Raw genomic sequence first — 13,912 nt, forward strand, 5'->3', positions numbered from 1 at the left:
AATTTCAGTTCAGTTCAGTTTTTAAAATTAAATGGCTTCAGTCCATTGGGACTATTTCGCCAGTGTCAAGGTGATATGAGCTAATTAATATTAGTAATTTTTGTACGGTAAGTACGACATTGTACGGTGACTTAGCACTTGTAAATTGATAGCTAGATTTTACAAGAGCACGTGGACTACCGGCCGTTTACGACAAAAAAGAGGCTAAACGCGTTTCGAGAACAATTCTTCATCAGCTTCTCACTACACCATTAGTTTACTGCATAATACGCTATCAATATTACACTTTAAACAACATTAATGAGTAAAAGAAAAATAAATTATTCACGACACGAAACCGCTATGATGGCGTCCCAACCGGAAGTCTCAACGTACAATTTCTTGGTAATAATACAACCATGTCAACTCAACTGACAATAGTGACAATGAATGACAGCTGTGACAGCTGTGAAAAACCAAAACACATTAAATTTTATCGTAATGTTTATTCCTTTATTAAATTTTTTATCATTTAGCTCCTGAATCTAATGAGTGTTATGTATATTAATGAGTATTTTAGAATAAAATTTATATGTGCTATATATGTAAATAATTAAAATTACAATACTTCCTGTGGTAATTCCCACAGGAGGTCCTTGGAACAATAGGAAGGCACTTTTAATTATCCGAACGTTATTTATTTATAATTTATTAATATATATTTACACAAACATGTTTACATCATGAGTCCTGTCAGAAGAGTGTCGTTTGAAAACTCAAAAGTCTGCACATAGACAACTGAGGTTCCAAACTTAAATTTGGTCAAGCATGAGTCGATTGCATATTCAACCTTCACAATAACACACCCCCTCAATCGACTCTGCTTGAAGCGTTAGTACATACTTTACAACTTTTATCTAATACTTTACAACTTTTATTTAAAAGGCCACAATCTCATTTCCAGAACAATATTTCAAAAACTTTCATCACATTAGTTTACCAAAAAACAAAAGGTTTCAAAAAACATTATCATCAAATATTAATTAGTACATATCTACATGTACTCTCATATAATATAAACTCCCACTAATCGACACATCACTACTAATATATAAATAAGTAGTTAATTATTCAGCTTCTCGCCTCATATTATTCTTTATTCTCCCACTCGATACATCGCTACAAATATATAAATAAACAGTTAATTATTCTACTTCTCGCTTTATATTTATCTTTATTCTCCCACTCGATACATCGCTACTAATATATAAATTAACTACATCTATCTCCCTTATTTATTCCACCTCTCGACTCATACTTATCTTTATTCTCCACCGCTCGATACATCATTACTAATTGCCAAATATATATATCGATTATAAAATTTACGTATCCTTCCCTTCTCTAAACAAATACTAAAATACTAAAAATTATAATAATATTTGGAATAAATAAAATTTAGAAAAAATACTTAAGGATAACTTCAGAACACTGTGTAAATAATAATTATTAAATGAATATGTGGTTTTACTCTTTCTTCAAGTTGGTTTGTTGGTTACTTTTATATTGATTCACTTACTGTTCCAAACTCTGGGGAATAAGTTTGGAACAAAGAGAATTATAACACTGCCTGAATTCATCTCCAAAGATTTATCACTATAACTGCTATCATTATAACTCAATCTGTACAAACGTCAGTCAAGCAAAGGAATGATTCATACCTTTGGTTAGCAGTGGCTACACTGCATGTATGGAATGACTGTTAGAGCCTTTCTCTAACCGCTGTCCTCGTTGCTTCCACACTGGTCAGCATGACTGGCATCTCAAGATCTGTATTAAAAAAGGGGTAACTATGACTTACAAAGTCACTAAATTATCTCTATATAATATCACACATTTAGTTCTATGCAAGTATTATTACAAGGTTAATCTCATATTATATTCTTTCCATTATAGGTTCTCAAATCTCACTGAAATCATTAATTCCAAGTTGCTTATTAAAGTTATCACAGTTCCAACTATTTCATCATCATCATCATTATCATTATCATGACCATTATCATTATCATGACCATTATCATTATCATGACCATTATCATTATCATGACCATTATCATTATCATGACCATTATCATTATCATGACCATCATCATGTTAGTTCCCTTTGAACTACATAAATGTAGTACTTAAATACATATGTAAAGTATCTCAAAGATACTTTCCAGTCACCATTATGGTGCATCAATATTCATACCAAAGTACTACACAAATAATGCAGTAAATCAGTAAACAAAGTCAATTTCTAACAACATTTGTCTTTCATTATAGTTGCTATTATCTCAACTAATGTATTGAGATATATCAACTTAATTCAGCATATTCAGGATACAAAATTCCATATATAATAGCCAAACTCAATATGAAAGCTTTGTAACCATTCTCTTACAAAGTACACTTCTCAAACATGTCTCTCATAAACACAACTAAGGCAAGTACATTAACACCACACATAGATCAACACATTACAGATTATTAGAGATATTTCATAAACAACAGAACACCTCTGTCGTACACATATTATCAAAGCCACTTATAGATACATCATAGATGTTTCATAAGCCACAGAACCTCTCTGTGGTAACCACATTATCAAAGCCACTTTTAGGTAAATCATAGGTGTTTCATAAACCACATTATCATATCAGTAATTACTTTCATAAACATGAATTTAACCAACACATGAAAAACCCATAGGGAAATCAGGTAGTTCTTTCATCTGGCTCATTACCAAATCCATCTTTATCAAATCATACATTTTCTTAGACACAATATACAAACTTAAAGCTATACATTTACATGGTATGTCACAACGCTCCACACTAGTGGCCAACGCCTGACAAATATCATTATTAGACCCAAAATGTGTATGAAGGTTCGTCAACCCTCTCAGAGTAGCGCTAGTCTGTACACATGCCCGAGGGCCCTTACAGTGATCACCATCTTGGGGGTCCTCCCAGAGGATGCGTGAACCCATGGCCTTCAGGTGTCAGCGGCCAGGTCTCACAAACTCACTGGCGTTTACCAAGGCCTGGGGCGCGACTCCAACCCCAGCCAAACTCATAACTTTCCTCATATTAAATAGATAGCACAATTACTAAGGCTGGACCGCACCCCCAGCCCCCGGTGGCGGTCATACCAGCATCAGGGCTACCCGATGCCTGGTCCCAAACTCGTTGGGGCCGCGCTGACTTACAGCCACGTTGGCTCTTTCCCGCATTCAACATGCGCCATTTTGTGATGCAATCATGTTAACTACATGATCTTTATATGCATAAACGTGTAACAACTCCCTGCCACACTCATTTCAATATATCATCCATAACGGAAACATCATCATCGTAAACTTCGTAATAATGCATAGCAATAATATTCAATTATGAAAAGTTAGTTTTAGGTTAAATGTACGAGAACGTTTTGGGAAAATAACTCCTCTTTTATCATAGAGATATAAAACACCACTTAGCTTTCTTTGGTGACTCGGCTCCCCTTGATGAGCACTGATTCGAATATTAATTTACATAATTAAATTCAACACGCCATAAAGTGACAAACAGGTTTTTACTGGTTTGAATGGAGGTTGTTTCGTTCAGTTGGTAGTGTTGCCAGGTAACTCGCGAAACGTCGCGACACACCCGACGACGAAAGTTTAATGAAAAGGAGTTAGTGTAAGCAACAAGTGGCGGGACCACTCTTTGATCTTCTCCAATTGCTTGGACCGCTGTTGTTCTCTTTTGTCTCTCATCTCTAGGCGTCACTGACTCTATGCCATCTTTTGCAAATCACTCTGACATATTTTCAGAGGTATACATGATTTCTGTTTCATTGATGCCTTCTGCTTAAGCCTATATCCACCTTATTTTATCTCTGAGTCCTTAGTATGTTATTATCCACTATCTCTTCCTTTGATCTATTTTCCATTATGTTTCACATCTTCTCTTTAAACCGGTATATCTACTTCTATATCAAGATCCATCACTTCTTCCTCATAGAATGTTTATCATTTAATATATCCTTTGCAGGATCCACAGACACCATTGATTCTCCTATCTCAAGGACACAAATGTGCTATATATCCTATAAATATAGTATTACCTAATTTGCTTTGGCCACTCTACATTGCCCATTTATTTCTGTAATTAATTTTGATATACGATCAACTTTCTGAGTCTCTCTGTTCTCTTGATTTTTTCTTAATTTGTACATACTATGTCACCAACACAACACGTGGTGCCACCTTAACTTGAACTCTCACTTGTTTATTCTTAACCTCTCACAATTCGAGAGACCCTCCCGCGCCAGAAAAAGTGTTGTCAATCATCTGATTGCTCAGACATTTAGACGGGCTATATAACAAGAACTTCGGGACAATTTAAGTAGCCAAAATGTAATTTTCTGTCATTTAACGGTCCTTTTGCTACATCAGCCGGATTCAATTTGGAGGATACATAACGTAGATCTAAGTTTTTGTTCTTTTACATTTTTTCTATCCCTTTTGTTACAAATAGTACAAGTAACTTGTTTGACTGCCACCTATAACAATCTGACTGTCACACTCTAATGTTTGCTTAGTCACCTTTTATTGGGAGATATATTTTTCCATATTATATTAATCTATTTTCTATTGAGGTGCCTCATAGTTCTAAACGGACATTTTTAAATCATCCTTGATTTCTTATGAGAGTCAGTCTATTTCAGTTAATACCTTTGCTGTATATATTATAGTTAGTATCTCTATGCACTATAGCAGAATATGCATTGACTAATGCGTCTGTGAAACCATATATTTGACAAGTTTCTTCCCTAGATATATTTCTAGGTAAGTATACCTACATATTTCTTTTACTACCTCTACACAGTTATATAGTTTTCCAGTATGTTACAATTTCTTTTAATAAGGTAGAGTTTCATCTAATATTTTTTATTTACCCATAAAGATTGTAAGAGCAATTTAGCTGGTTAAAAGATAGGCGCTGCAAGCCCACACGGATCATAGATGTAAGCTATGGTATTTAGTATTTCTCTTTTGGTGAAAGTATTTTTGTTAGATTTGTTCTTAATTTAAGTATCTTTGCACATATCACAAACCAAACCTAAGGTTTTTACTGTGCCTTTATTGTTTATTTCTGGAATTTTCCAGATCCATAGGATTCGTATCCATAGAATACGTTTTGTTAATGTTCTATAGCCATAAAATCTAGTCACATCTCTTATCCTTTTCATTTCGTCCGATTTATAAGAAAGCTTTTTCTATATCAGCTATTTGTTATTCTATGACATCTGAACTTGACCACGAGTTGGAGGAGATCTTTTAGCATCAGATGGCCATGATAATTATAGACTCAATCAAGCTTTTACCTTCTCTACCCTCTGCTGAAACGTTGTACAGTTCTCATGGCCTTTCCACTCAAGGAAATTCCATGGTGGGCCAAATTAATCTACCTGGCTGTGATTAGGGACAAACTCTATAATCTCTTTATTCAATCGGTCTCATGGGATTTTTTCATAAATGAGCAGTGCGACTCTCTATTGCAGGTAGACCCGTAGGGTACTCATTACACAACTAGCCAACCGTATAGCGGTTGTTAATAATAGTAGTGGTCTCGTTAATTATTAATAGTTTCTTCGTCTCTATCCGTGCTAGAAGTATCTGTGATACTAATGGATTCTAGTTCTTTTCTAGTTCTAGTACTTTTACATTTCCTAACATCTAAAGTAGGGTCAGGTTTTGTTAATTTATTCTCATACAGAGTCTGAAAGTAAGTTAAAACCATCAGGTCATTTTGTCTCTATGATCAGGTTTTCTGATAAGATCTAGCCTAATATAGATTTTCTGAAAATTCTGTTTCTCAGTATTCATGAAGAATAATAATAATAAATGAGCGGGCTCGAAAGACCCGAGAATTTTAAACGGAGATGCAAATAATAATAATAATCTCTTCCTATAAGTATGTCAATACGATCTGACAAAGGGTTATCATCTACTAAATTTATCCTTTTATTGTAATTGCTCACATATGTACGCAGATCTTCTCTGGGACATGATACACTTGGTGTAATTGCTGGTACCATATTGGTAAACAATAATCTTAATACCTATATTTTCAAGTAAATTCCAACCAGTTTATTTTTAATTTCCTTTAGTTACTCAGTTTCAAATATGAAAATAAATAGGCCAATTTTCTGTTCTGTGCTTAAATATAATTTATTTTCAATTCTTTGTGTCATGTAACTTCTTTGAGAACTACTGTCCCTCAATAAGTGATATTTATTTCTTGACAATTCCATTCCTATTTATAGCAGATAATGCAGCAGTTTGTAAAACAGTGTTCCTTCTCTGTGTATGTGTAAGGTCTTGACAAGTTTTATTTACTATTTGAAAGTCATAGCTTCGGACACAAGGCCTTGTTAATTTTCCTGTAGTATTGTAATGAACGCATTTGACATTTTGACATTCTTTTCTTTATGTCTTCCTTTAAAACAAATATAGCAGCTGTTTGTTAATTTCTTATACGGTTTTTCATTACCTCATAGATAAGGCAAAATCGCTGTAATAATACATACATACATACAATCACGCCTGTATCCCATAAAGGGGTAGGCAGAGCACATGAAACTACTAAAGCTTCAGGGCCACTCTTGGCAATAAGGGGTTTAAAGAAAACGAAACTGTGGCATTGCAGTGACAGGTTGCCAACCTCTCGCCTACGCCACAATTTAACCCATATCCCATAGTCGCCTTCTACGACACCCACGGGAAGAAAGGGGGTGGTGAAATTCTTAACCCGTCACCACACAGGCAGGCTGTAATAATTGTTTTCACAATTTTCTAGCTTTCCATTTAAGTTGATATTTTATATTTTCACTTTTGGTGTCATAAGGCCTCTTTAAAAGAAAAAGGAGAGCCCAAATTTTAATAGGTGATGAAGTATAGATAACCTTAGTTATCAGATTGCTGTCGATATGCTCAAAAATAGGTATGAAAACCCAAGCAAGTGGTTAATATCCATTATGCCACTCTATACAGAGTGAAAGGTTTGAAGATTGGCACAAGACCATAAATGAGATCCAATAACATCTCATATTCTTAACATTCATTAGGGGAAAATATTGATCATCATCACTTGAGGTTCATACTCATAGAAAAGTTTCCAGAATATATAATATATGAAGTGAAACTAAGTAAGTTTAAATCTACACAAGAACTTAGAAAACAACTTGATATTGTTATAACAGCAAGAGAATCCTCTCTCTCTCCTTTCGAGGTCACATGAAAATTAACAAAACTGAAGAAGTTCAATTTAGTACTGAGGTTCTCCATACCTCCCTTAGGTATATTAATTTATCAACATCACATCAGTCCCACTGACTTATACAAGAATGAAACTGGTCCCATCAAGGGGTACCAGTCCACTACATTTCACTTAAACTTGTGGAGTATAAACTCAGATAATTTGCTTCGCTTATTAACCCGTAGTTTACTTAATTGTATGTTAGACACCTTTATATCAAATTGTAGAATTAAGGCATTTTCAAATTCAGCTAGTTCTTCTTCACCTTCGAGCTGTGAGGTAGTCACTTTAGAAATTTCATTGGTACTTGTTTGTTTACAATTTTAAAATACTGATAAAGTTCAGTATTTAACCGGTTTATTATAGTGTGTAATTTTGATGAAGTGATGACGCTTTGTTCTGATTTGTTTTTAACTCATGGTATTAGTGCACTTGGTGTCAGTGGTTAACTTCTCTATATTACTAACAAATGTGGATACTTGGGCAAGAAGGTCTTGTTAAAATTGGCATAAAATGGTTGATTCCAATAAGAAGTATTTTAACGACGTCAATTATGTGGTTATTTCGTAGTTAATCTTCAGAGTATGGGTTTCTACTAAGAAACGATAAAGAGAATTTTTATGTGATGAAATTGCAAATGATGAATCATATCAATATTTCAATTTTATGTGATGTCAAACAGAGCGATTCATAATAACACTATAATGATGAGTACCTATACTCAATGCGTAAAGATATTTTGAGATGAACACATTCGTACAATACAAATTTGCGTGGAATTTCATTATTTATCATTTGCCAAAAGATGCAAAACTGAACATGTACAAAACTCCTTTATCATTCATATCCCCTGACTTTAAAGTAGTTAAAAGCTTTTACAACACTCACCGAGTCTTTCAACATTTTGCCCCAAGGGCGTTCATATCGCCACAAGGGCGTCCTTGCTAGGGATTAAACCCCAAACCTCTTTGCTGTGCCTGCTTCCCAATGAGCCATAAAACCGAATGTCTGCATTGGGACCACAGTGGCTAGAATTAGCGTAGATTTATCCTGGTACTACCTCCCTGTGTAGAAACGGACTCCCCGTCATATTTTCAGGTAATCAACAAGTAATTTCACTTTTATTTATATACATATTTCGCCGGTAACAATATTTGTGACAATCCATAAGAAAAGGGCCCTTATGGCGGTTTCTAGTTACGGAGATATCGACGTTTTTGTAAAATCGTTCGAAATTATCGATTTTTGAATTTATGCAAAATAGTAAAATATACGAATAGACGTGCAATTGTAGCTTGGTTTCAGTAGTGTACGTTAAGTATTTCTATATTAAAATTCAGCTCAAAGTTTAGTAGAAAAGGGCCCTTATGCCAGAGCGCGTTCGAAAATATGAAAACTGTTGTTAAAAAATGTTGTAATTACTTACAACTTTTGTTTATAAGTTAGTTTATGTTATATAGGTACGATTCAATGAAGTACTTTGATACCTAATTTAAAAATTACCCGATTTAGGTACCTAGTCGTCACTTTAAAATAAAAATCTTACTCGTGAGTAGCTACTAAGTGCAATCTGACTTCAAACCTCACTCGGCGGCGTGTCAAAGCGAAGATGTTCTTCCTTTGACTAATGCCGCCGTTACCACTGTCTCTCTCTTACTCGCGACACTTCGCACGCCGCGCTCTTCACGCGGATGAATGGTCCCTTATTGGTGACATTATCGGTGGTAAGATGTGTTTTCTTCCGATATACTGTGTCTTAAATAATTAAAAAACAAATATTAAGAATTACAAATCGATCTGGTAGGTACTGTGTGAATTAATAATTATAATAAACGTTTTATGAGAATTACTGATTAATGATCAAGATTTTAAGTTTACTTCATATAACATTTTTTCTTTGGTATTCTGTTATAATACAAGATAAGTAACTAAAATAATAAAATACATTAGCAATGAGTAATTTTTATCTGTGATGGTCATAAGGGCCCTTTTCCCAAATGTATGGGAGTCAATAATTTGTGATTTTTATGTAACTTTAAAAATTTATAAATAAAAAAATAAGACATGCAGAATAATTCTGACACTTTAGTTATAAATGTGTAGACTGATTAAATATAATTTAGAAGTCTCTATACGAAAATTATTATTATTATAGGAGCAGATGTTAAATATTCTAATTGTGATATTCTGATTAAAATATACATATTTAATGAACCATGGGATTTTATTTCTATCCTTAAATGTAAGTTGAAACATATATAACTATGTACTATAGTTCAGATAGCAACATATTAGAAGAAAAGCCAAAAAAATATGTTTTCCTAATTTTTTCTTATAAGCGACTTGCCCTAATCAAAGCTCGATTTTTCATGATCTGGAAGTCGATGAAACACAATCACAACTGATTCTCAAAGAAATGTACCTTGAGATATACAATCAATCGTCATCTATGTAACTTCCAATGGGAACACCCTTAAAGTGAGTTTCAAACTTCTTTTCACGTTTTCTCAAAAGTGCAATACTTAGCATGTGTATGCTTGATGATTTTTAAAAAAAAAAAGTACGTGGCCTAGGGCCATGATTTTTTTTGTATTAGATAGCTTATTTAATGCAGATTTAGGATCTGTGCCTAACTCAATACCTGCCATAAGGGCCTTTCTGTGATGGATTGTCACATTTACATTTACAATCCTTTAATGTCATATGTCAAAGACAGACGTTCGGAAATCGACTGTTTTTTATGCGTGTTTATCGATCACATCGATTTTTCATTTATGTTTTAAGAACCAATAATTACAGAAAGCAATTATTTGTCCTTTTATTTGTGTATTAATTTTGTTAATGTTTAACATATTTATTAATTTATAATAAGCATTTGAAAATAAAATGTTGTAAGTACTAACAAACCTCGTAAACTTGAGCTCTACAAACTTCGTAAACTTGTACTTATCAAACTTCGTAAACTTGCACCAATTGTCAACCTCACTTTGTCGAACAACAAATAAACATTCTTTACCAATATTTCTACATATAATTGGTATGAAGGGAAATCACAATAAAATAAGTATACAATTCGTACATTCATGCTTAAATAAAAGAGCAATATATCTTTATTATAACACACATAACGTAAATGCTATGCTGCCAATTTCTGTGTCCATCTCGTGGCTATCACTTCTACTCGACGCTAGATGACATTAATAATTTCAAATCAGCTTCTTCTAGTACCTGTTAAACCTATTTTTCGTTAAATTGATGAATGTAGAACACAAATAAATAATTTTAAATGATATGAATCACACATCCCATGAACTGACGTCTTTATGCAATTTCTCAGATACCATAATAGAATTTTAACAAATGAAATGTACTTTTAACTTTATTCTTTCTGTGATTTTGGCAGCGTCTCCCCAGCCACTACCAAATATCCCAGACTAACTCAACCAATTTTGTTCCAAACTCTGGGGAATAAGTTTGGAACAAAGAGAATTATAACACTGCCTGAATTCATCTCCAAAGATTTATCACTATAACTGCTATCATTATAACTCAATCTGTACAAACGTCAGTCAAGCAAAGGAATGATTCATACCTTTGGTTAGCAGTGGCTACACTGCATGTATGGAATGACTGTTAGAGCCTTTCTCTAACCGCTGTCCTCGTTGCTTCCACACTGGTCAGCATGACTGGCATCTCAAGATCTGTATTAAAAAAGGGGTAACTATGACTTACAAAGTCACTAAATTATCTCTATATAATATCACACATTTAGTTCTATGCAAGTATTATTACAAGGTTAATCTCATATTATATTCTTTCCATTATAGGTTCTCAAATCTCACTGAAATCATTAATTCCAAGTTGCTTATTAAAGTTATCACAGTTCCAACTATTTCATCATCATCATCATTATCATTATCATGACCATTATCATTATCATGACCATTATCATTATCATGACCATTATCATTATCATGACCATTATCATTATCATGACCATTATCATTATCATGACCATCATCATGTTAGTTCCCTTTGAACTACATAAATGTAGTACTTAAATACATATGTAAAGTATCTCAAAGATACTTTCCAGTCACCATTATGGTGCATCAATATTCATACCAAAGTACTACACAAATAATGCAGTAAATCAGTAAACAAAGTCAATTTCTAACAACATTTGTCTTTCATTATAGTTGCTATTATCTCAACTAATGTATTGAGATATATCAACTTAATTCAGCATATTCAGGATACAAAATTCCATATATAATAGCCAAACTCAATATGAAAGCTTTGTAACCATTCTCTTACAAAGTACACTTCTCAAACATGTCTCTCATAAACACAACTAAGGCAAGTACATTAACACCACACATAGATCAACACATTACAGATTATTAGAGATATTTCATAAACAACAGAACACCTCTGTCGTACACATATTATCAAAGCCACTTATAGATACATCATAGATGTTTCATAAGCCACAGAACCTCTCTGTGGTAACCACATTATCAAAGCCACTTTTAGGTAAATCATAGGTGTTTCATAAACCACATTATCATATCAGTAATTACTTTCATAAACATGAATTTAACCAACACATGAAAAACCCATAGGGAAATCAGGTAGTTCTTTCATCTGGCTCATTACCAAATCCATCTTTATCAAATCATACATTTTCTTAGACACAATATACAAACTTAAAGCTATACATTTACATGGTATGTCACAACGCTCCACACTAGTGGCCAACGCCTGACAAATATCATTATTAGACCCAAAATGTGTATGAAGGTTCGTCAACCCTCTCAGAGTAGCGCTAGTCTGTACACATGCCCGAGGGCCCTTACAGTGATCACCATCTTGGGGGTCCTCCCAGAGGATGCGTGAACCCATGGCCTTCAGGTGTCAGCGGCCAGGTCTCACAAACTCACTGGCGTTTACCAAGGCCTGGGGCGCGACTCCAACCCCAGCCAAACTCATAACTTTCCTCATATTAAATAGATAGCACAATTACTAAGGCTGGACCGCACCCCCAGCCCCCGGTGGCGGTCATACCAGCATCAGGGCTACCCGATGCCTGGTCCCAAACTCGTTGGGGCCGCGCTGACTTACAGCCACGTTGGCTCTTTCCCGCATTCAACATGCGCCATTTTGTGATGCAATCATGTTAACTACATGATCTTTATATGCATAAACGTGTAACAACTCCCTGCCACACTCATTTCAATATATCATCCATAACGGAAACATCATCATCGTAAACTTCGTAATAATGCATAGCAATAATATTCAATTATGAAAAGTTAGTTTTAGGTTAAATGTACGAGAACGTTTTGGGAAAATAACTCCTCTTTTATCATAGAGATATAAAACACCACTTAGCTTTCTTTGGTGACTCGGCTCCCCTTGATGAGCACTGATTCGAATATTAATTTACATAATTAAATTCAACACGCCATAAAGTGACAAACAGGTTTTTACTGGTTTGAATGGAGGTTGTTTCGTTCAGTTGGTAGTGTTGCCAGGTAACTCGCGAAACGTCGCGACACTTACCATTAGTACACTCACACCCCCTTAAGTGAATCATTATTAAGCACCCCCTTAATTCTAACTTTATTTCATGCTTCCAGAATCCTTAAGTTTTCTTTCAATACACATTTCTGTATTATTTTTACACACCCTATAAAAAACTTACATACTACGATAATTATAAACAAAACCCCGACATGAGCCGAAAAAATTATTAACGTTCACTTTAGCCCGCACTTATACTACACTCAATGACTCATTTTAGCCACAATATCACTAAAACACTAATCTTCGTTGACATTTTTCAAACTTTACAGCCGGTAAACTTTTAGTTAATATATCAGCCAGCTGTGATCCCGTCGGACAGTATTTAACTGTAATCTGATTTTCGTCAATTTTCTCTTTTAGGTAATAGTATTTTACGTCTATGTGTTTGCTTCTTCTCCCCATGATTCCTTTTTTCATAAGCCAAATTGCAGATTGATTATCTACTCTCATCTCAACTTCTAGTTTTTCCTTGGTTATCTCATAAATCAGATCCCTTATAAATAGTAGTTCTTTACAACATTCTGCTGCTGCTATGAATTCTGCTTCTGTGCTGCTCAGTGCGACTACTGATTGTTTTCTTGAGCTCCATGCCACTGGTCCACCATTCAGCCAAATCACAAAACCAGAAGTGCTGCGCCTAGTGTCTGGATCTCCCGCGAAATCCGAATCACAATAACCCCTGAGTACTTTATCATCTTTATTAAAGTGAATCCCTTTTTCTGATGAGCCTTTCAGGAATCGCAAAATTGTCTTAGCATTATTCAAATCATTTAAATTTGGAGAATTTTGATGCCTCGAACAATAACCCACTTGAAAACTAATGTCTGGTCGCGTTTTATTCGAAAGATATAACAATGACCCTATCATCTCTCGGTAAAGCTCATGAGACTTAGTATCAACCTTTACTGACGGATGCTGTTCTATCAGAATTGTTGGACATTTACATTCTTTGGCATTGTTTAGGTTAAATTTCTTAATGATTTTCTCACTGTATG

The sequence above is a fragment of the Leguminivora glycinivorella genome, chromosome 10, assembly GCF_023078275.1.
Source record: "Leguminivora glycinivorella isolate SPB_JAAS2020 chromosome 10, LegGlyc_1.1, whole genome shotgun sequence".
NCBI lineage: Eukaryota > Metazoa > Arthropoda > Insecta > Lepidoptera > Tortricidae > Leguminivora > Leguminivora glycinivorella.